Source organism: Ictidomys tridecemlineatus, chromosome 2, assembly GCF_052094955.1.
Source record: "Ictidomys tridecemlineatus isolate mIctTri1 chromosome 2, mIctTri1.hap1, whole genome shotgun sequence".
NCBI lineage: Eukaryota > Metazoa > Chordata > Mammalia > Rodentia > Sciuridae > Ictidomys > Ictidomys tridecemlineatus.
This window is the reverse complement of record NC_135478.1, coordinates 151619958-151642541: the sequence shown is the minus strand read 5'-3', so window position 1 is coordinate 151642541 and position 22584 is coordinate 151619958. Positions and strand designations below refer to the sequence as shown.

Here is a 22584-nt window from a genome sequence, read left to right as displayed (position 1 = left end):
CCATTCCACAAAATGGAGGGATAAGATAGACACAAGAAAATTGGTACAATGAAACTAAGAAACACATTTCCACTCCATTAGGAAACCACAGGTCATAAAGCCCATCACAAACTATGGTATGGAACAGAATGCTTTAAAGAAATTACTGAACCACTCAGGCATGCATTATTCTAATATCAATAAAAAAAAGTGCTCATCTCACCATTCTGGAACCTCTTAGCTCAGAGAAATCTAATTCATCAATAAATTGCACATGATTTTAGTCAAGGCTATTTGAATGCTAGCTCCAAAAAGTGGGAGAGAATAATTATATATATATATATATATATATATATATATATATATATATTTTTTTTAAAAACTGCAGAAATCTAACCATAGGAATTGTAGCATAATGAGGACTTAAGGAAACTGGACCTAAAGCTAGAAACTAAAACCCGGATCTGTTTTCTAAAGGTAGCCAGTTTATTGTGACTTCTCTGATTTGTTCGGTGCACTCTCTATTGGCTAACTAGTTTCTTAATTACCCTGCTCTTTTGATTTAGATATATGTCTTCCTAAAGCTCATATGTGAGACAATGCAAGAAGGTTTAGAGGTGAAATGATTGGATTATGGCCCACATAACCCATCAGTGAATTAATTCCCTGATAGGGATTAACTGTAACTAATAGGTAGGCAAGTAGGGTGTGGCTGGAGGAGGTGGGTCATGGAAGGGTGTGTGTCTCTCTCCCTCTTTCTCTTTCTCTCTCCTGCCATGTCCAAAGCTGGTTTCCTCTAACACTTTTTGCCTGATAATCTGCCTCATCTTGGGCCTGAAGAAATGGAGTTGGCATAGAATAAGATAGACTAAGATCTCTGAAACTCTGAGCCTCAAAATAAACTTTTCCTTCTCTAAATGTTCTTGACAGATCTTTTAGTCACAGTGGTGAAAAAAGCTGACTATAAGACACTTTCCTATGGCCCATGGTGGTTATTCTAATCTTATCATGACCTTTTTTTCTGTTCCAGGCCTACATTCTCCTCTGCAGCAAACCTGTATTTCTCAATTTCTAACTCCAAATTCTTTATATAAATCTCTGATTTTGCCAGTTCTTTATTTTGAGTATGACTAAAACTGGCCAGTCCAGAGATGGCCTGTCCTTGAAGTAGATGTCTACCCTTGGGCCAACATTTAAGACCAAAAGTATAGGATCATGTAGATACAGTTTTATCTAGAAGAGTCTTTGTATGAGCAGAAAAGGTAAACATATCTAGCATCTAGTGCAAATGTAACAGCTTAGAAGAAATCTAACAAGCTATCAGGCTATAACATGTCTATCAAGAAAACCTAAAATTGTATAACCTTCCTTAGCAATCAAGTATCACAGAAAGTGTTCATACTAGGCTTGGAATAAGCAAAACAAGAAGACCATTTTTGTAAAAACTCCTTTCAAATAAGGCTACTCTTATCATGTATTTACCCAATCAATTTTTTAATACCTGTTATAATGAAACCTTGTTAAATTGATTTACATATAAACAGATACATAAACATTGTCCAGAGAATGAATAAGTGAACAAAATTATAGATCTTTACTAGTTTGAACCCAGGGCCTCATGCATACTAAGCAAGTGTTCTACTGAGATACATCTCCATCTCCAGGAAGACAATCATATTGTTTTTATTTTGAGACAGGGTCTCACTAAGTTGCCTGGACTGGTCTCAAACTTGCCATCCTCCTCACTAGCTGGGATTACAGGCATGCACCATGTCTAGCTTCTGAGTTTTAAACACCACATTTACCTCATTAGTTAACTCTTCAAAGTAGTTGTTAATAGTTTGGATTCCAAATGTTCCCCCAAAACCTCTTGTTTTAAAGTCTTGGTCCCCCATGCAGCGATGTTCAGGACTTTTTGGAAATGATTAGATCACAAGGGCTCTGACCTCATCAATGGATTAGCCCATTCAGTGATTTGTAATTTGATGGCATTATTGGAAGGCAGTAGAAACTTTAGGAGGTGAGACCTAGTTAAAGGGAATGTTCCTTGCAGGCATGCCCGTAGGGACTCTGGTCCCTCATCCCTTCTCTCTCCTTCTCCATGTGCTTCCTGGCTGCCATGAGCTGAGCAGCTTTCCTCTGCCCTGCCCTTCCATCACCACGATATACTCACTGACCCAGAAACAATGGAGCCAGCTGACCATGGACTGAAACCTCTGAAACCATGAGGCAAAACAAATCTTTTCCTCCTTTAAGTTATTTTACTCAGATATTTTCTCACAGCAAAAAAATGCCAACACAGTTGTTGATATTATAACATGCAGTAAAAGTTTTTCTAGAATCCGGGAAATTCATACTAGAGAAAAACTAAAGAAATTCCAGTGACATGTTGTAAAGTCATACCAATATAAGTAATAGTTAGTGCAATAACAATAAATAAAGATTCCCAAAGTAGACATAGTCTAGGCATAGGGGGGCCCACACTAAGTAACTATCTATGATAAAAATCCAAATCTTAATGTTTAGTATGGGAAAGAAATAGGGGTCTATGCAGAGAAAGGTTCCAGATTCAGCCTTAAGATAGAAATCTCTGAAATATATAATAGGAGATTTACCAATGAGGAAATAGTAAATATGTATAAAAATCAATTACCACAAAGAATGATTGTCCAGAATACAATGCAGAAAGCAAAATAATTTCAATGAAGTAGAATCATCAAAAGCCAGGTTTTCATTAGGATCTAATGGAGAGAATATAAAAACAATGATGTGGGCAATTTATTTGCAATTATAAAGGTAAGAAAAAAGTATTTCTGCGTTTTGTAACTGAAGACAATGCCATTAATGGTAAATTTTTCACATTTAACTTTCTCATCAACAAACCAATGCATCAATTACTTGTAAAATGATGAATAATTGAACATACTTCCGTTGCCTTACTCTGCCCTTTTGCCTATATTCCAACATGAAAACTATTATACATTAGCCAATATTACTTATAAAAATATTCTAATGTGGTTTTTACATATTTTGGATTCATATATATTTTGTATCATTGGCTTTAACCAAAGAAATGACCTTGAACTTAAAGTACTTTTCAGTTTCCTTTAAACTAACAACCTTCTCTAGCATGCTTGATGTAAAAATCACATTTACAAATATTTAAAACTATAATATAAAGTGATAATTTCATTGCAAGAGTGAAGAGAAATGGATTTTATTATGCACTTCTAGAACATTCATAATCATTCAAGAATATAAATATAAGCTGTCTTTAAAAATAAAGCCCTCTGGTCCATTTTCTTGCCAAAGGATTTCTTACATACGTGATTAAGTAGCTGCCTTTCAACTTGTTAATCAAATAAACCATAGAACAGTTAGGAAAATTAAGGGGGAAATGTTTGCTTTTCATTTAAGAAAGGTCCTCAACATTCATTATTTTTAACATCACAAATTCCCAGAAAACATTAAGAACTTCACCACCAGTGTATATAATTCATTTTTTGAAATCATAGTTTTTAAAATAAAATTATATAACAATTACAGGCCAAGTTAGTTCAAATATTATTAGCATAACCGCATATAGTATCTAATAAATAGTTGTTGAATAAGGGAATAAATTTCATCTTTCATAATGCCTGTCAAATTTACCATCTGCTCTCCATCTCCACAGCAACACCCTGAGTTTGGGCTCTTACTGCTTCTGCATAGGCTGCTCACACAGCACTCCTGTTTCTGGTCGCCTCCCTTCTGAAGTACACTAGGCATGTTACTACCATACTAATCTTCCTGAAACACCACTCTTATCCTGAATATATCATAAGATTAATGAGATCTTTCACTGCAAACTTGCCCTGTAACATGGCCACAATTTACCTATCCAAATTTCACTTATCATAATCTTCAAAATACACTAAGTCATTCCAACTTCCATGTAATTCCCATTCTGGCTTCCTTTTTCTCCTCTGCTTTTTACAGACTACCCAGGAAAAACTCAGCTCATATCAATGAGTTATATGGGTTGCCAAGGCAAACTGTCAGGAGAGAACTATGGCACTGCATCTGTGAGCCACAATAGCATCATCTGATGGTTTAAAGATTTATTGATGGATGTAGATAACCTTGACTTAGAAAATCTTCCATTACCATTTTTAGAAATTCTAGAATCCATTCATTTAGGCACTTCATTAAATATCACAAGTGAATTATTTTAAATGTAGTAGGTAGAAATCTGTAAGAGCAATTATGGCTGAAATAATATTTTCCAAAATGTTTTTATCATCTTTTACAAAACACAATGATAGCTATATTAAATGATTCAAGTATTGCCTCCATAAGTCAAAGTCCATTTAACCCTGACAACTAATACATACATTATAAAGTCTATGATGACAGATTTTAAGAGATTGCTATAAAAATTTGAACTTTAAAAATTATCTCAACAGCATTTATTGACATGTTTATTGTACAATTACATGGTAAATAGCATAGGGATATGCTTTTAACATATAGACCAAGATCTCAAGTTGACATATTTGTTTTCTATCCTTCAAGTTCATACTATTTATTAGACTATAGGTTCGATAGGTAGGAACAAAGGAGAATAGGACTAGGCAAAAACAGACATAGACTGGGAGGTCATGTTAAGAGATAATGCATTCAACATTTTTACGTACACAAAAGTCAATACTGCTATCTATTTAAACTGAAACATTAATAATTCAATAAGCCATTGAGTGCTTAAAGAGTATAATGCAAAGTGATTCTATTACTTCGCACAAATGGCAAAAGAACAGTAAAATATGGTCTATGTCCTTAAGGATCACATAACCCAGATGGCAAAAGAAGAGAATGGAATAAATGAGGAGAAAAATGAAACAAGGTAGCACCCTACATTTTCCAGATGAATAATTACAAGTGTTAGTATCATGATAAAATTATAAGAATTACACAAAATCATTAATGTAGAATTTAAATGCAGGTTCTGCTTAACTATGCAACTATAAAACAATCACAAAATTTCTGTTGAGGAAAAAAATAAAGCAAACAAAAAACTGAACACTTTGGTAGAATACATATCTTCTATATCCTCTAATACTTTTGGTCACCAGAGTTCTTTTTTAATTGCTATACTTACATATGGATTGCCAGTTTTCCCAGCACCATTTGTTGAAGATGCTATCCTTCCTCCATTGCATGCTTTTAGCCCCTTTATCAAATATAAGATAGTTGTAACTTTGTGGATTAGTCTCTGTGTCCTCTATTCTGTACCATTGGTCCACCCACCTGTTTTGGTACCAGTACCATGCTGTTTTTGTTACTATTGCTCTGTAGTATAGTTTGAAATCTGGTACCACTATGCCGCCTGATTCACACTTCCTGCTTAGAGTTGCTTTTGCTATTCTGGGTCTTTTATTTTTCCATATGAATTTCATGATTGCTTTATCTATTTCTACAAGAAATGCCATTGGGATTCTGATTGGCATTGCATTAAACCTATAGAAAACTTTTGGTAATATCGCCATTTTGATGATGTTAGTTCTGCCTATCCATGAACAGGATGTATTTTTCCATCTTCTAAGATCTTCTATTTCTCTCGTTAGGATTCTGTAATTTTCATTGTATAAATCTTTCACCTCTTTTGTTAGGTTGATTCCCAAGTATTTTATTTTTTTTGAGGATATTGTGAATGGGTGTTTTTCTTCATTTCCATTTCAGAAGTTTTGTCACTGATATACAGAAATGCCTTTGATTTATGCGTGTTGATTTTATATCCTGCCACTTTGCTGAATTCATTTGTTAGTTCTAGTAGTTTCTTTGTAGACCCTTTTGGGTCTTCTAGGTATAGAATCATGTCTTCCACAAATAGTGATATTTTAAGTTCTTCTTTTCCTATTTTTATGCCTTTAATTTCTTTCATCTGTCTAATTGCTCTGGCCAGTTTTTTGAGAACTATATTGAATAGAAGTGGTGATAGAGGGCATCCCTGTCTTGTTCCAGATAAGTACATGAAAAAATGCTCACCATCTCTAGCAGTCAGAGAAATGCAAATCAAAACCACCCTAAGATACCATCTCACTCCAGTAAGATTGGCAGCCATTATGAAGTCAAACAACATCAAGTGCTGGCGAGGATGTGGGAAAAAGGGTACACTGTACATTGCTGGTGGGACTGCAAATTGGTGTAGCCAATTTGAAAAGCAGTATGGAGAGTCCTGGGAAAGCTGGGAATGGAACCACCATTTGATCCAGCTATTGCCCTTCTCGGACTATTCCCTGAAGACCTTAAAAGAGCGTACTATAGGGATACTGCTACATCGATGTTCATAGCAGCACAATTCACAATAGCTAGACTATGGAACCAACCTAGATATCCTTCAATAGATGAATGGATTAAAAAAATGTGGCATTTATACACAGTGGAGTATTACTCTGCACTAAAAAATGACAAAATCATGGAATTTGCAGGGAAATGGATGGCACTAGAGCAGATTATGCTAAGTGAAGCTAGCCAATCCCTAAAAAACAAATGCCAAATGTCATCTTTGATATAAGGAGAGCAACTAAGAACAGAATAGAGAGGAAGAGCATGAGAAGAAGATCACCATTAAACAAGGTCGAGAGGGGGGAAGAAAAGAGAGAGAGAAGGGAAATTGCATGGTAAAGGAAGGAGACCCTCATTATTATACAAAATTACATGTAAGAGGAAGTGAGGGGAAAAGGGAAAAAAACAAGAGAAGAGAAATAAATTACAGTAGATGGAGTAGAGAGAGAAGATGGGAGGAGAGGGGAGGGGAGGGGAGGGGAGGGGGGATAGTACAGGATAGGAAGGGCAGCAGAATACAACAGACACTAGTATGGCAGTATGTAAAAAAGTGGATGTGGAACCGATGTGAATCTGCAATATGTATAAGGGGTAAAAATGGGAGTTCATAATCTGCTTGAATCAAATGTATGAAATATGATATGTCAAGAGCTTTGTAATGTTTTGAACAACTAATAATAAAAAAATAATTGCTATACTTAAATCTTTACCATGTAATTGAAAGAAATGTTCAATCTTCTCACTGTTGCTATCATGTGCTTTAGAAAAAAAAGTTGTGCATTATTTTGAATATTTTTCTATGCTACAAAAATAGCAATTCTCAAAACTTTACTCTTAAAAATTATTGAAAGCATCAGTTTATACTCAAAGGACCTACAATAAGCATACTACAATGACACAGCCATATCAGTTTTTATAGCAGCTCAACTCACAAATAGCTAAACTATGGAATCAATCTAGGTGCCCTTCAACAGATGAATGGATATCACAGGGTGACCAACATCTCTGCCAGGAAATTCTTGCCTGCTCAGAGGAATAAACCTCCTGAGAAATTAAAGTCTAGAATAATTAGTGAGGAACAAAAAACAAAGAGTCGGAAAGGATAGTTTTAAGAAACTGGACCCCCTGATAGGTCCAGTCCACATAGGAGCTGGAGCTAGACAATTAGAAAATGGCTCCCTTGGTTTATTTAAGGGACTACATCAAAGGTAGGGGTAAGGTTTCAGGAGATGGAGTCTTACTTCCTGACATCTTGCAGTCAGCAGGTTGATTGGCATCTTAGCAGGTCAACCCCATCTCCAGTGCTGTGTGGGATGTGGCAAAACTTGAATAGGGTTCACAGTGTGTCTGGGCAGTCTTCCACAGAGGAAATGTCCACTAGATGTTCCCTGACACCAGAATTCCCTATTCATTAGGCTACAATGCACAACAGTCCACACATAACTCCAACAAGTGGCTCCCAACAAATGGATAAAGAAAATGTGGTATATATACACAATGGAATATTACTCAGCCTTAAAGAAGAATGAAATTATGGCATTTGCCAGTAAATGGATGAAACTGGAGAATATCATGCTAAGTGAAATAAGCAAATCCCCCCCAAAAATCAAAGGCTGAATGTTTTCTCTGATAGGCAAATGCTAATTCACAATAAGGGGAGAGGATGGTTAGAGAAGAATGGAAGTACTTTGAATTAGGCAAAGGAAAATGAAGATGGGTAGGAAGAATAGTAGAATGAATTGGACATTAATACCTTATGTGCATATATGATTACACAACCAGTGTTATTATACATCATATACATCCAGAAAAATGAGAAATTATACTCCATTTATGTATTATGTGTACAAATGCTTTCTACTGTCATATATAACTAATAAGAACAAATTTAAAAAGTAAAAATAAAATTATTGAGAATTTGAAGAGCTTTTGGTTATGGTGGTTATACTTACTAAGTTTTATCATATTTGGAATTTTTAAAGGCAAAGTTTTAAATATAAATTCATTTAAAAATAACAATGATAAATGTATTATGTGTCAACACAAATAACATTATTATTTAAAAATAATGATTTCCTAAACAACAAAAATTATTGAGATGAGTAGCATTATTTCACATTTTTGCAAATTTCTTTAATATCTTGTCTTAATAGAAGACATCTAGATTCTCACAATTGCTTTGGAATTTAAACTGATATGATTATTTTGTTTTGATTGAATATATACATACACACAAACACACACATGAATGAAATATATATAGCAAAAATATGTATAGCAAAGCACAGTGGCACGTGAATATAATCCTAGCAGCTCAAGAGCCTGAGCAGGAGGATTACAAGTTCAAAATCAGCCTCAACAACTTAGTGAGGCCCTAAGCAACTTAGAGACACCCTGTCTCAAAATTTAAAAACTAACAAACAAAAAGGGCTAGAGATATGGTTCAGTGGTTTAGTGGACTTGGGTTCAATCCCTGGTACCAAAAGAAATACAAAAATGGCATACTGGGCATACTGATGGCAGTTAGACTGCAAACTACAGAGTCTATAGAAAGAACATAATAGGGTACTGAATTAAAATCTTCACAGTTAGATCCAGTACTGTCACTTGTTTGCATCTCATTTTGAGGAAATTCTTGGTTTTAGTATTTTCCTCAGTTGGAATGAAGGGAAAGAAATGGGATTTTTAAAAAATTATACTAGAATGGGAATGGGGTATTGCTCAGTGGTAGCATGTGCTCAGCATATATGAGGCCCTCAATCCCAAGAAAGAAAGTAGAGAGCAAGAGAAGAGAGAAAGAAAGAAAAGTATATCACTGTTATTTACCATAGTGCTCACATACATATACAAGGATGCTCCAAACATATACAAATTTGACTGAAGTTTAAATGCCAAAATTAGACAAAAATTCTCACATCTTTATAAATTGGAGGTCTCTTGTCTATTTTTCTTTGCTTTATGACAAACATATCCCCACCCACCCGGGACTAGACTTTTATCCCACTATCTAGTTAATTAAGTTTACCCTACTTTCAGAACTCCAAATAATGAAAGAACAACTGTTTTATTTTTTGCATATATTCAAAACTATCTCTTTCAGCAAAGTATCTCAAAACATTATAAAAGAATGACTAAACACAGCACTATTTGATATATGACTCAATTTTTAAATGTCAAGGAGAAATAAAGGGTAAAAATTGCATACATACTTAGCATGTAATGACAAAATTTTGAAAATGGCCATAGCAACACAGTATGACTGGCTGATGATTACAGGGTGTGGCAATTACCAAAGCAATGTGTATGAGCCCAAAGGTCCTGCTTTACCCCTGTTTCACTATACTGCAGACAGAACAATGTTACTAATATTATGCATAAGCAATAAGCATAAATTAACACCATATTTAAAATTATTTTACTCAATCTTCTTCCATTCTCTACTTTGAAAAAGCAACCAAGTCTATTAGCAGAGGTTCTTGAACACTTAAGAAAACAAATGACCCTGTCCATCTCCTCTCTAAAACAACCCATTCTCTCCCTTGAGAGCATTTTTCCCTGTCTTCTTTCTCTTCTAATAAATTTTGCTATACTTAAAAAAAAAACTTAAAGCCCCATAAATACTTTGTCCTTGCCAAACCAAATAAATCCAATAAAACTAAATATTAACCAGCTGCTTGCCACTGTATTGGGAGAAATTTGAAAGGAGGAAAGTAATTATTACTGTCTCCATTAAACTATCCAAATTTCTCTCTCTCCCAAGGGAAACAGTAAAAAGTCTTGAGGTTTTGGCATTAAGTTTAGCAATCTGTTATTTGGGAATAGGCAAATTAAGGGTATTTGAGGTTTTGCTACATCCAAGCATGCAAGCCATCTATATTAGTTTGCTAGAGCTGCAATAAGAAAGTACCACAGACAGAGTGGATGAAGCACAGAAATTGATGTTCTTGTAGTTCTGGAGGCCAAGAGATGTCAGCAGGGTAGATTCCTTCTAAGAGCTATGAGAAAAGGATCTGTTTCAGGCCTTTCTCCTTGGCTTATGCTTGGCTATCTTCCCCCCCCCCCATGACTTCACCCTGTCTTCCCTCTGTTTTTCCTAAATGTCCTGTTCTTTAAGGACACCAGTCATTCTGGATTAGGGACCACCCTAAAACCCTCATTTTAACTTCATTGCCTCTGTAAAGACCCTACTTCCAAACAGAGTTATAGTCTGAGGTACTAGAGGTTAGGACTCCCAACACATTTATTTTGAAGGGGACACAGTTAGCACATACAAGCACCTAGGACCCAGCCATGAATCTGGCTCTTTTTTTCTTGTACTAAACATGCTTAAATATCAACCACTTATTCATAAGCTACTAACATGTCTACTCTGCCCTTGATGCTAGGTTTACAAAATGAATATGACACAGTAGCTGACTTAAGGGATTATGGTCTATTAAAGGAGACAAGTAAACCTAAAACACAGGAGAAGGAAGCACCTCTGAATCTTTTTTGAAATAAATCAAGGTATAAGCAATAAAGTAAAATAATAAAAATAAATGTTCTGAGGAAAATGAGGAGGAACATAAAAGAAAACACAAAACAAATATTATGTTTCAATTATTTTGCTATCATTTTGCTTTTAAAGAGGGTAAATCCCCTCTTTCCTCTTTCTTCCTCAAACATAAAAGTATACAGAAATACACTTTCCAAAGCACAGCTCTACTTTAATTCCTTAAAGCTTTTTGCGTTCTAAGTAGCAGTTTTCCCTACTGCAATGTTGGGGACAAAGGAAGAGGGAAATGTCAAGAGAACCAAATTCCAATTAACTTGTGGGTTGATGTTTTAGCATGAGTCATTGCCCTTTAATAAGCTGGAATGAGACTCTCAACCATTAAAGAAGTCTGCCAGTTGAGACCCAGATGTTCAATAGAAAATGGGGGGCAAAGAGGGAGGTGCAAAGAGAAAATGCAAGAAAATGTGGCTGATGGTAGTAAAGTCTCCTGAGAGGGCATCAAAACAAAAGCAATAAATCTTGACTATGCAAAATTCTATTTGATTCTTCCCAATCAGAAACTTAGTGGATCTTATTCATGTAGTTGTTTTTCTTGGTTTAAAAAGATCACAGTAAGCAAAGCAGAAATAAATAGTTCAGTATAATCACCCTTGTTTGTATTAACTGGGATAGAAGCGATTTGTTTTAGCAAAGACTGAATTATAAAATTATTTTTCAATAATATTAAGTCTTATACTAATATAACAAATGTACACTATACATTGCTGTATAGCTGAATATGAAACTAAAATTGGTATGGCAAAAAAATTATATCTTGGTTCCTCCCAAAGTATGTGAAAGTGCTATAAGAATGTTTAGATCCCTAAAGTATTTTAAGCATTTCTTTTTCCATTATGCATTGCTTCTGAAGAAAGGGTTTATTCAAAAAAAAAAAAAAACATTTGCTTGGACCCTTCTTACTAGTAATTCATTCCAGATTGATGGAATCAAAATTCAATACTTCACCTTATATTACAATAAACTCTCTGGAGCTTTATAACCTGGTGATATGAAGAATATATCCTCTGATTACTATCTTGTGACCAACTCAATAAGACTGTAATGAAGAGGCTGACCTTTTTTATGAGAAATTCTACAATATATTTATGTCTCTCATGGTGAAAACAAGTTTCATTCTTATTTATATATTCTTTCTTGATCTATCCTTTCTTTCCTCTCAACCTTATTATCATTATTATAAGTTTAAAAAGTATTAAAGAACATTTTATCTACAAATAATAGCAATTATTAAAAATTAGATATTAGTATATATAAAAGGTTATTAATAGGATTCCTTTTATAAGACAATTTAAATTAAAGAATACAGTTAACACAAATTATGGCAAGCATACTTGAAATTTTGCCCATTCTTTCCTGTAAGAAGAGGCGTCATACCTTATATTTCTTTTACATCATTCAATAAACAGAAAGCACATGGCATAACAAAATTAATGCCAACTTCAGAGACAAAAAAAATTGACACCTCAGCAAGTTACTTAACTTTCTGAGTCTATTCTTCCTCAACTATGAAAGGTGGATGGTAACTTATACCAAATGAAAATGTTTTAGAGATTAAAAATAATACAAATAAAGCACCAGCATATAGTAGATATTTAACAAACAAATTATCACTAATTTATTTATCATTTGGACAACTGAGAATTTATTTCAGGAGCTTACAGTTCCAAAAAGAGGGGTCCAAGAGGGGGGTTTCATCAGATTCCAGTACCTTTATTCTTCACTGATCAACTCTAATATTGTAGCCTTTACCTCCAATGGCTCACCATCAACCTATTCCTTAATGTACTTTATAACATAAACTGGATTTTCATCATATATTCTCCATGACCTTATAAACAAATCTATCAGCTCTTTCTCAATGCTCATTCTTTCTCTTCAACTTTGTAACAAGTGTCTTCCCTGCTGAAACTCTGTTTCTTGACTTCACTTACTTCAAATCTTCTTGTTCCATCACCCATGTAACCATTTCCCAAATTTTGAACACTTATTTAACAGTCTGTTTGATTTGCACATTCTAGTTGATGATGCCTTACCTTATATTCCTTATACTTTATATCCTCTTACAACATCATACCTTATATTTCTCTTACAACATTCAATAAACAGAAAGCACATGGTCTCCCATTTCTAAACTACTATAGCCATTCTCTGTCCCCCATTTCTAAACTACTATTACCATCCTCTCCATTTCCTTATCAGGACCCACTTGAAGTTTCCTAATTTCACAAAATGGTCCCTTCCTCTTCTCAACTACTCAAGTGTGCACTGCTTTAGGCACTGTGTTGTGTCTCTGCCATAATAATATCCATTGACTAAATAAATCAGCAGAAACTTTGAAATTCAGATCAAACAGAAATAGATATGTCCAGAAAGTTCCAAGAGGCCAAAAGGACTTTTTATATCTCCAATGGAAGGAGATGGGAGTACTATTTATGTATTGATTAGACCCAGGACCCTAAATGAATTAATTAAACAATGTATATTTTAAAAGTGGAAAGACAAAAGAGTTCAATTTGATAAAAATGGAGTTTGTAAATGTTGCCCAATTTAAGCACTTTTAAGGCTTACATTATTCTCTTAAATTTCCAAGCCTACATGTCACTTTATACAAAAGTAAATGTATATCTTTCCATAGCTGAAAACTAAAATAATTTGCATAGTACAGTTTTAGAAATCATATATAATATTTTCATTAAGTCAAGTACAATGACTGATGAATCCTTATGCACATATAGGAGAAAGAAATTTATGTTCATCACCTAACCAAAAGGCTTTTTGTTCAAAAATGCACAACCAAACAAATATCACTTACCAGTTACTAAATGCTACCCTGTTGCAAGAAACAAAAACAATAAATGTTTGAACTACAATAAAAAAAAATACTATGTTTCCAAAACTCCTCTATCTCTTCTATATGATACATTTAACATAACATTCTTTACAACATACAAATAGATTCCGTAATGCAAATTAATCTTGAAGACCCACAAGTTGAAATGTGAAGTAAGTATATTATGCAAATATCAATTTTAAGTTTCTCCATCTCACCTACCCCACTCCAGGGTCATTTACTTTAACTTTATTAGGCTATATTTATTAAAATAGCAGATGCGAATTCATCACAGAACTGACTGGTAATAATTATAATGGGGTTACCAAAATTTGAAACAAATTGTACAAAATAAAAACTTTAAAATGCTCAAATAAATGATTAAATTTACTTATCAAGTATAAGAAGTGAGAGAAGTGTCATAGAAAAAAATTAAAGAAATTGATTTTCAAATAGAATGGCATCAGATAGAAATTGAGTTTAAATTGTCTGTACTCTACCACTAACAAGGTGTTGATTTGAACAAGACTTAATCTGCACAATAGGAATAATAATTCTTACTTCATAAAATTAAATAATTAAATGAAATTAATTATGCAAAATATTCTGTAGTACTTAACCATATATTAGGATTCAATAAAGTATATTAAAGACCTAGATATTTTTACAGGTAAACTACTTCAATCCTTCCAAGGAAGAGATTAATTGCCAGAGGATACAGAAAAGATGGACAGCTTTCTCTCCCTGCCAAACCTAGCATATTCAAAAACCAAAATGTTAAAAGCAAAATATAAAGGATATTTACTATATCACTCTCACACAGCAAATCAAATATAGCATTACTTTTAAAAGACAAGTTATTATCAAGTGACCTTTATCCTAATTTGGTGAAATATATTGAAAATTTTCTAATACAACTCATTAACCAATAGGTAAAAGAACAAAATCATATTAGCATCTCAATGTAGTATGTGAGAGTTTGATCAAATTTAACATCTATCTCAGTTCCAGAAATGGGAAGGGAAGGGGATAGAAGAGTATTTTCTCAACATGCCATAAATAAAAATTTTGAATTCACAACTGTGAAACCCTAAAATAATTCTCATTTAAATGAGAAATGAGCCAACAATTCTCACTATTTATTACTATAATTTAATGGTATTCTAGAAGTTCTGATCCATGCAACAAAAGAATTTATTGTTGACAAGAAGACCAAGTGATAATCATTTGTAAATGGAATAAATGAGTTATTACAAAACCCATTAAATGGGTAATGTTTAGCTAACTACTATCTCTTCATTCAGAATTATTAGAAAGAGCATAAATTTTCAAAAATTAATATGGTAATTAGACAAACTATGGTAAATCCATATGCTGGAATATTACGCGCACATTTTAAATTAATGTTATGTTGTAAAATATAATATTTTATTGACATGAGTAAGCATTCACAACCTGTTAAGGGAAAATAAGCTGGTGAAAAAGCAGCACATAAAAAACATTTTATTTATTTATTTATTTATTTTTATTAGCTACATATGACATTACAATGATCTTGGCAATTTATACATTTGAATCAATTGGGGTATAAATTCTCATTTTTCTGATTGTACAAATAGCAGATTGTGGTTTTTTTTTTAAAAAATGTAAATACCCATTCCAAAAGACCTATAAGGATATTAATAATAAGTATCTCTGGATGATGGCAGGTAAATGATAAACATTACTTATCATTTGGAAAATATTAAATAAATATTTACTTATCATTTAGAAAATTCATGAATGCATAATAATATTATCATTTATCATTGTCCTTGTCCTACAATGACATTAGTAATTAGGAAAATATAGAACATTTATGATATTCTTGTGACCATAGGGACAATTATATCTAAAATCATGCTAACATTGATTCTTCCATTGTTTTAAGCTGCATTTTAATCGATATGAAAGAAATTTTCAGAGTTCTAGAAGACAATTAGGCAAAATACTTCACTCCATCTTTACTTATAATCAAATACAATGCCAAATAATATTCAGATATTAACCATACTATTCTCATTCCCCTGCAAAAGATAAGATTCAAGAGTGAGGAACAAGTTCTGGACCTCGATATCCAAATCCTGAACTAGAAATTGTAAAAAGAAAATGAAAGTGGTGGGGAAACTTATGTATTATCTTCCTCAGGTGAAGAACATGGGTCTTTGACAACTAATCTCAACTCTTCTCTGTCTCATTTTGGAGACATCTCTCCAATTATTTATAAGGCAATATCCAAAGGGCAAGCACACAGGATTTCTTTTGAGTAAAAATGCTTTAAACAGGAAATTGTCAAGTGTGAAATGTTCCCTTTTCTCCAGGCAGATATGCAGCCTAAGAGAAGGCCAAAAAGACTCTGGCAGTACTTGATTCTCAGTAATAAGCAATTGACAAACTGTTGATTCCATCTGCTCTCCTCCAAAAAAAAAAAAAAAAAAAGACAAAGCATTCCACAGTGGTGCCAGGGGTCTCAGGCTTCATGCAAGGGGCTATTCTAAGTGTATCCATTTTGACAACATTAAGATGCTCTCAAATATTTGAGAGATACTACATAGACCCAATATTGACACTATACAACAACAATGCTAGTAATAAAGGAATATACTATCTTTAACACAATTTGTTGTTGTTGTTGTTGTTAGAGATGTTTTTTTCCAGAATTTCTTACTGGCCAAGGCTCTGAATTCCTTCCATTTCTATTTTCTCAAGGACTTAGTTCTAATAATCATCTCATCTGCCTGCATCTCTTACCTTCTTGTCTCTACTTTGACTTTTCTTATGTGTGTAAACAAATAAATATAACCTTCCTTAAACCTCTGTTCTTTGGCAGTAGTTTTCAACCATGTCTGCAAATTGAAATTATCTAGGGAACTTTTTTTAAAAAAATGCAAGTAATCTGACAGGAAGTGGATCGCTGGCTTCCTTGGATGAGAGGGAAAGATTATGAAGGCACATGAGCAAACTTAGGAAGGTGATGGATATGTTCATTATTGTGATAGTGATGATAGTTTCACAGTTGTAAATGTGTCAAGCATTAAATTCCATAGCTTAAATATGTGTAGTTTATTATATGCCAATTTACTTCAAAAAGCTCTTGTTTAAATAAATACCAATGTCTGGGTCCTATCTTGACCTCAGTGGAAGGTATAAGACTCCTTCTGGCAATCAAAATTCTCAAAATCCCAGGACATTGCCAGGCATGGCTATACATGCTTATAATCTCACAATTTGGGAGTCTGAGTCAGGAGGATTGCAAGTGTGAGGCCAGCCTGGACAACTCAACAAGACTTATCTCAAGATAACATAAAAGAGGGCAAGGGATATAGCTCAGTGGTATAGCACCCCTGAGTTCAATCCCCAGAACTGGGGGGTAGGAAGGAAGATGCCAAATGTGTAGTCAATTTCAAAAATGACTGCTCTACTGCTATTATTTTCTCCTTTGTTCACTTTATTCTTCCTGAAAAGCCTCAAACACATCCACTTTGTCACTATCCATTCTTTTTCAACCTTCTGAAGCTTGGTTTCTGAACCAACCACCTCTCAGCTAACATGTACTTGCAGAAGTTACTTCTGAACTCCTGACAAAGTCACTGGTCACTGGGTCCTCTTCTTATACACCACTTCACAGCATTTAAAATTACTGACCTGTTCCTACTCCATTTGAAAATATCTCTACCCTGAGCATCTCTCCTGCTGCTCCTCCTATATTTCTAACTACCACTCCTCTATTTCTTTCAGACTATTCTACTTGTTTCTGCTATCTATCAGAGTATGTGCTCTGGCTGCTATTTTTATCATGCTGAAGGCTTTCCCTGAGTCATTTCTACAAAACCAAATCAATACAGCTTCAATTCAACCCCAAATCTTCTCTCCAATCCCGATTCCCTTTATAAATTCCACATCCATAGACCTAAACATCTCTCTACATCTTTATCTGCCTGATCCACTCACTGCTTCCTCAAAGTAAAAAAAAAAAAAAAAAATAGAATTTATCATCTTTCTTCAATGTATGTGCTCCTCATTTCCTATCAATGAAACCAGTTCAAATCCTCATAGTCTTTATTTCTCCTCTTTTCTTCCTACCTCACTAAGCCAGAGTGAGGGTATAAAATACAAATCTAATAAAGAATTTCTCATTCATCACCTTCAAGCCAGTCTCTTTAGCTAAGAGTAGAATGCCCTGGCATGACCCTCTACCACCCTCACTACCTTATCTCCTGCCATTTGCTTACTACCCCTTCATCAAGCCATGTCAATACCAATGTTATTGACTTTGTCAACAATGTTAATTGACATTGACCTGTCACCATCAGTGACTTATCTAACTGCCACAGTTTTTCATACCTCCTTGCCTTCTCACTCATTATACTTCTTTGAAAACTCGTTACTCACCTCTCATGATCAAAACTGAGCTGCATGTTTCCAACCTCACCTACAACCGAAGTGAGTTGGCCATCTTCTACACAAGCTCCCTTACTACACCGGGCAATCTCTATTCATAGTTATTACATGATATTATAAATGTTGCTCTACTGTAAAATTACTAATATCTTATATATTAGACAGTAAATTCCTTGAGGACAAGAATATGACATTCATCTCTGTACTCCTAGTAACTATTCAGCTTGGGGTAATGCAAAGTAAATTTATTTTGACATAATTTTAATTATACAAAATGTCTTGAATACTAAAAAATTTTAAAGATTTTTTAGGATTCACTATAAAATAAATATTAGGAAATAGAATGTTGAAAAACAGAGTTGACTGAAATGTATTTCTACCTATTGTCAAAACTACACCACTCTAAAAACCACAACCAAGAGCAGATTTTATAAAACAGAAATACAACAACAACAAAACAAAAAAAGCACAGCAGGGACATCACACAGGCCTAGCCCATCTCTCATCACGTATCCACACCAAGGTACTGTTCAGGGATCTTCTAGTCCCTCTATGGTAATAATTTTAATAAATCAAATAAGGATAAAATGAGCCAAGTCTAAATGTGTTTTCTAACTAAGGTTTTCCCCCTTGTCCGTTTATGCTTTGAATATCTGACTGAAACCATTCTTGATCAAGCAGATCCTAAGGATGTATTTTTCATTCCTGCCTGAAATTCAGGAATATGTTGAGTACTAATATTCATCTTTAAACCTTAAAATGTATTAATCTATGGGGGGGGGAATGCTTACAAATGATGACTTTGGATGACTTTGGATGTTCTTATGGAAAACAAACCTCCCAGAACTACCACATTGACTCAAGGTTACACAAATCCTTATGCCTTAAAGTCGACAAAATTTTTAAAACCTCAAACTGTAAAGTATTCCATGAACCAAAGAGTTAGCATACCTGCTCTAAAAGCTACTGTGTAATCCAAAGGACAAATAATTTGCCAAAGGACCCCTTGGCCCTTCTGCCTGTAGTAGTGCAGTCTCTGAGATAAGTAGTAGCTGCCAGTGCAACACACTCCCCCTACCTGAAGAGTGGAGCCGCTGCTAGGCGTGTGATAGCGTATTTATCTGAGAACCGATTCTGTGCAGCACCAAATCAAGAGGGCAAATTAAAATCTTTCAGGAATATCTAAACTCTGAAGGTACAAAGCACACATGTGCACGCTGAAGGGTGGCTGTCTAGTTTTGCTGTAGCGTGCAAAACTTGGGGTCTTTTAATGCAACAATTTTCAGCTTAAAACCCCGACGATTCTCGAATATGATAAAGTCAGCCTCGTAAGAGAAATAACTCACGGAATGAAGAGGGTAAGGGCTGAAGAGATTTTCGTACATAAATAACCAAGGAAGGAAATGTGGTTGCTTTCTGAACCTTTCTGCCTTGCATGGGACCAAAGATCAAGAGGAGAACGCTGCTTTCAAACAGGAGCGGGGTCTACAGTGACCATTTTGGCAACCAGACTGGCCGAATAGCGGTGGCCTCCCCAGAGTGCAGAGACAGCGTGGGAGGGATAGGAAAGGCGGGAGCATCTCCTGCTGTGAAAAAGAGGCAAGGGGGCTCCCACTTTAGGCCGACTCTGCAGAGGGGGCCGGGGGTCTGCGGCACCCGAGTCACGCCCGGAGGCTGGACCGCTCCCTGCTAGGAAGGAAAGATACTCGTGTTCGCGCGCACAAAGCTGCAGTCTTCCAGGCTTCGGGCGGGCTGCACCCAACTTCGGGGCAAGCAGCGGCCGGCCACAGCCCACCCATCCGTCCCGGACGCCCCCAAGCGCCCAGCGTCGCCTCGCGCTCACCCACCGAGCCTCGCGCGAAGCCGTTACCCCCAACGAAACCGCGGCCCTGGGGACAAAGCCCTGTCCCCTCCCCGCCGCCGCCTCGCCCCGGCTCCTCCCTGACAAAAAAGTTATCGGTCGCCGGCCGCCCTGGGGCCCCGGCGTGGGTCGCTCGGCCAGACTCACCAGAGCAGCTTCCAGAGCTCCAGCTACAGAACCTCGACTCGTGCGGCTCGCAGCGACCACGGCGTTGGCTGCTCTGCTTTCTCCAGAGTAGCAGCACCACCTGCCCCCCTTCCTCCTAGCAGAACGGGTCCGGGAGAGCCATCTTCCCCCTCCTCTCACTGACTGACAACCCAGCCCCGAGAGCCGCCACTGCCGCCAGCCACTCTGACAGGCACTACTAGGGACCCGTCCCCAAGCAGCCAACCACCACCTCCCCACACCAGTTCAGCCTATCGCCGTCCTCCAGGGTGGGACCAGAACAACTTCTCCACCAATGAGAGTCTTCCGCTGCTGGGCTTGGGGCGGGGCCATCAGGTGGGAGGGAGGGCGGCTTGAGTGGGCGTGGTCTGAGCAATGGGCGTGACCGGGACACTTGGGGGAGATGATTGACTGTAGGGTTTGCGGTGGCCGCTAGGAGATAGCGATCAGTGAAGGTCTCTTAAACTCTGAGCCCTTGGGGGTTTATGGTCTTCTCACAGAAAATAAGCCTCACCAGTTGATGTGAACTGTAATCAGATAAGAAAAAACAAATTGATATTTTAATTTATTAGTCAAGAGGATTTACTTTCCAGTAATTCAACACACAAGAATTTATCAAAATCTTATCGGATCCCCTTAGGGGAAAAAAGGTTCGTTGTTTTTTTTTTTTTTTTTTTTGCAAAGGGTAATTTAAAATTCTCCTCCACTTCATTGTGTTTGGCCTTAGCCTGAAGAAAATTCCAATATATTTCCCTAAATTGTTTCCATGGACTGTTTTTATTTTCTCTGTCTTACCTCCCCTAGTTTCCCCCAAGACACTACACTAAATATGGTGTATAAGGACTGGAAACCTGACCATATCTGAACCAATTCCTGCATATAGTTCCACCATTTTTTACCTTGCTACATCCCTCTCTAGTCCAATCTAGATTAATTAGAAGGAAAAACAGACCTCCAACCTGGAAGACAGGAAGTCATTCTGGCTTTATACTAGAAATGGGAAGGATTTCTTCAAAAGCACTCAGTGATCTTTTCAAACATGCCAAACACATAAATAACAAGAGGGAGGGGAGGGAAGAGTGTATGGGGGCAGGAAAGATTCATTACCCTAGGTATATGTATGACTGCACATATGGTGCAAAGCTACATCGTATACAACCAGAGAAATGGAAAGTTGTGTGTAGTTGTGTACAATGAACCAAAATTCACTCTGCTGTCATATATATATATATATATATATATATATATATATATATATATATATATATATTTAAATTAATTAAAAATATGTCTGGGTATCAAAAGGGTATCAAGCAAGCATTTTCAGGTAATCATTAGAGCAGATTGCTAAAATAGTAAGAATCCCCTCTCCAAGGGCATAGCCAGATTTATAAGAAAAATAACACAAAATATAATCATAAAGGCACCAGAGCCAGGTTCATGAGCAAAAAGAATTCAGGGCAAGAAACGATTGGGTTTTAGAAAATTAGAAATCTTCAAAAGGAAGATGATGTTTGAATTGGAGCTTAAAAGATAAACAGGAGTTTGCCAGAGAAGGAACGTAGCAGTCATTTTAGAAAAAGGGAACACCATGTTCAAAGTCGCAGAACTGTGGAAAGGCACAAAGTAGTTGGGGAACGTTGAGGAAATAGATAAGGCTAAAAGGTGAGAAATAGTCAAAAATTGGGCTAAAGCAAAAGATTGAGATGAAACTGTGAAAAGCCTCATGGGCTGGTATAAGGTATTTAGAGCAGCTCTGTCCAAATGTGCTTTCTGCAATGTCAAAAATGTCCTCTATTTTTGTTGTCTAAAATGGTAGACACTAGACACATATGGCTATGGGGCACTTCAAATAATGCCAAGGAACTCAAGTTTTAATTTTACTTTTAGTAACTCCCTGTTGGACAGCTCAAGTTTAGATTTTATTCTAAAGGCAATAATGGACCAACAGAAGTTTTTAATCATGTAACCAACATAATCAGATTTCTTTTAAAGGGTGAGAATTCTAAATAACAGTGTATAGAGTATCTGTTCCCTTTGAAAGGAATCTTAATAGATCAGACCAGGGTACTGTTGGAGGATTGACATGAACATTTATATCTCCTGAGCCAGAACCTGGTAGGTGGGAGTATTTACCTAAAGCAATATGGACAGGAAATTCCAGAGAGTATATTATGCCCTAACTTCTTAGAAAATTCATCCAGTGAAATCCAAGAAGTCCTGGGGAATAAGGAGTAAGGGACCAGATAGAGAAGGAAAGCCAAAGGATCAACTAGATCATAAAATAAGGAGAAAAATAAGAGTAAGAAAGAAGTGCACAAAAATGTGCATGTCTCTCTCTCTCTCTCTCTCTCTCTCTCTCTCTCTCCTCTCCCTCTCCCTCTCCCTCTCCCTCTCCCTCTCCCTCTCCCTCTCCCTCTCCCTCTCCCT

General features: G+C 35.9%; 1 protein-coding gene across 3 annotated transcripts in view; it reads right to left on the bottom strand.

Moving 5' to 3' along the window:
* Hycc1 (hyccin PI4KA lipid kinase complex subunit 1) overlaps positions 1–20362 on the bottom strand; it is a 73465-nt gene extending 53103 nt beyond the window's left edge. The window contains exons 1-2 of one of the 3 annotated variants that reach the window (XM_040291754.2): positions 20137–20361; positions 2633–2720 (exon numbers count right to left, since the gene is read on the bottom strand). The gene's annotated coding sequence lies outside the window, so the exon portion shown is untranslated. Of the gene's footprint in view, positions 1–2632; positions 2721–20136 lie in introns of all 3 variants that reach the window. The other 2 variants (XM_021722232.3, XM_013355989.4) reach the window with 2 other exon arrangements.
* Between the last annotated feature and the right edge of the window lie 2222 nt (positions 20363–22584).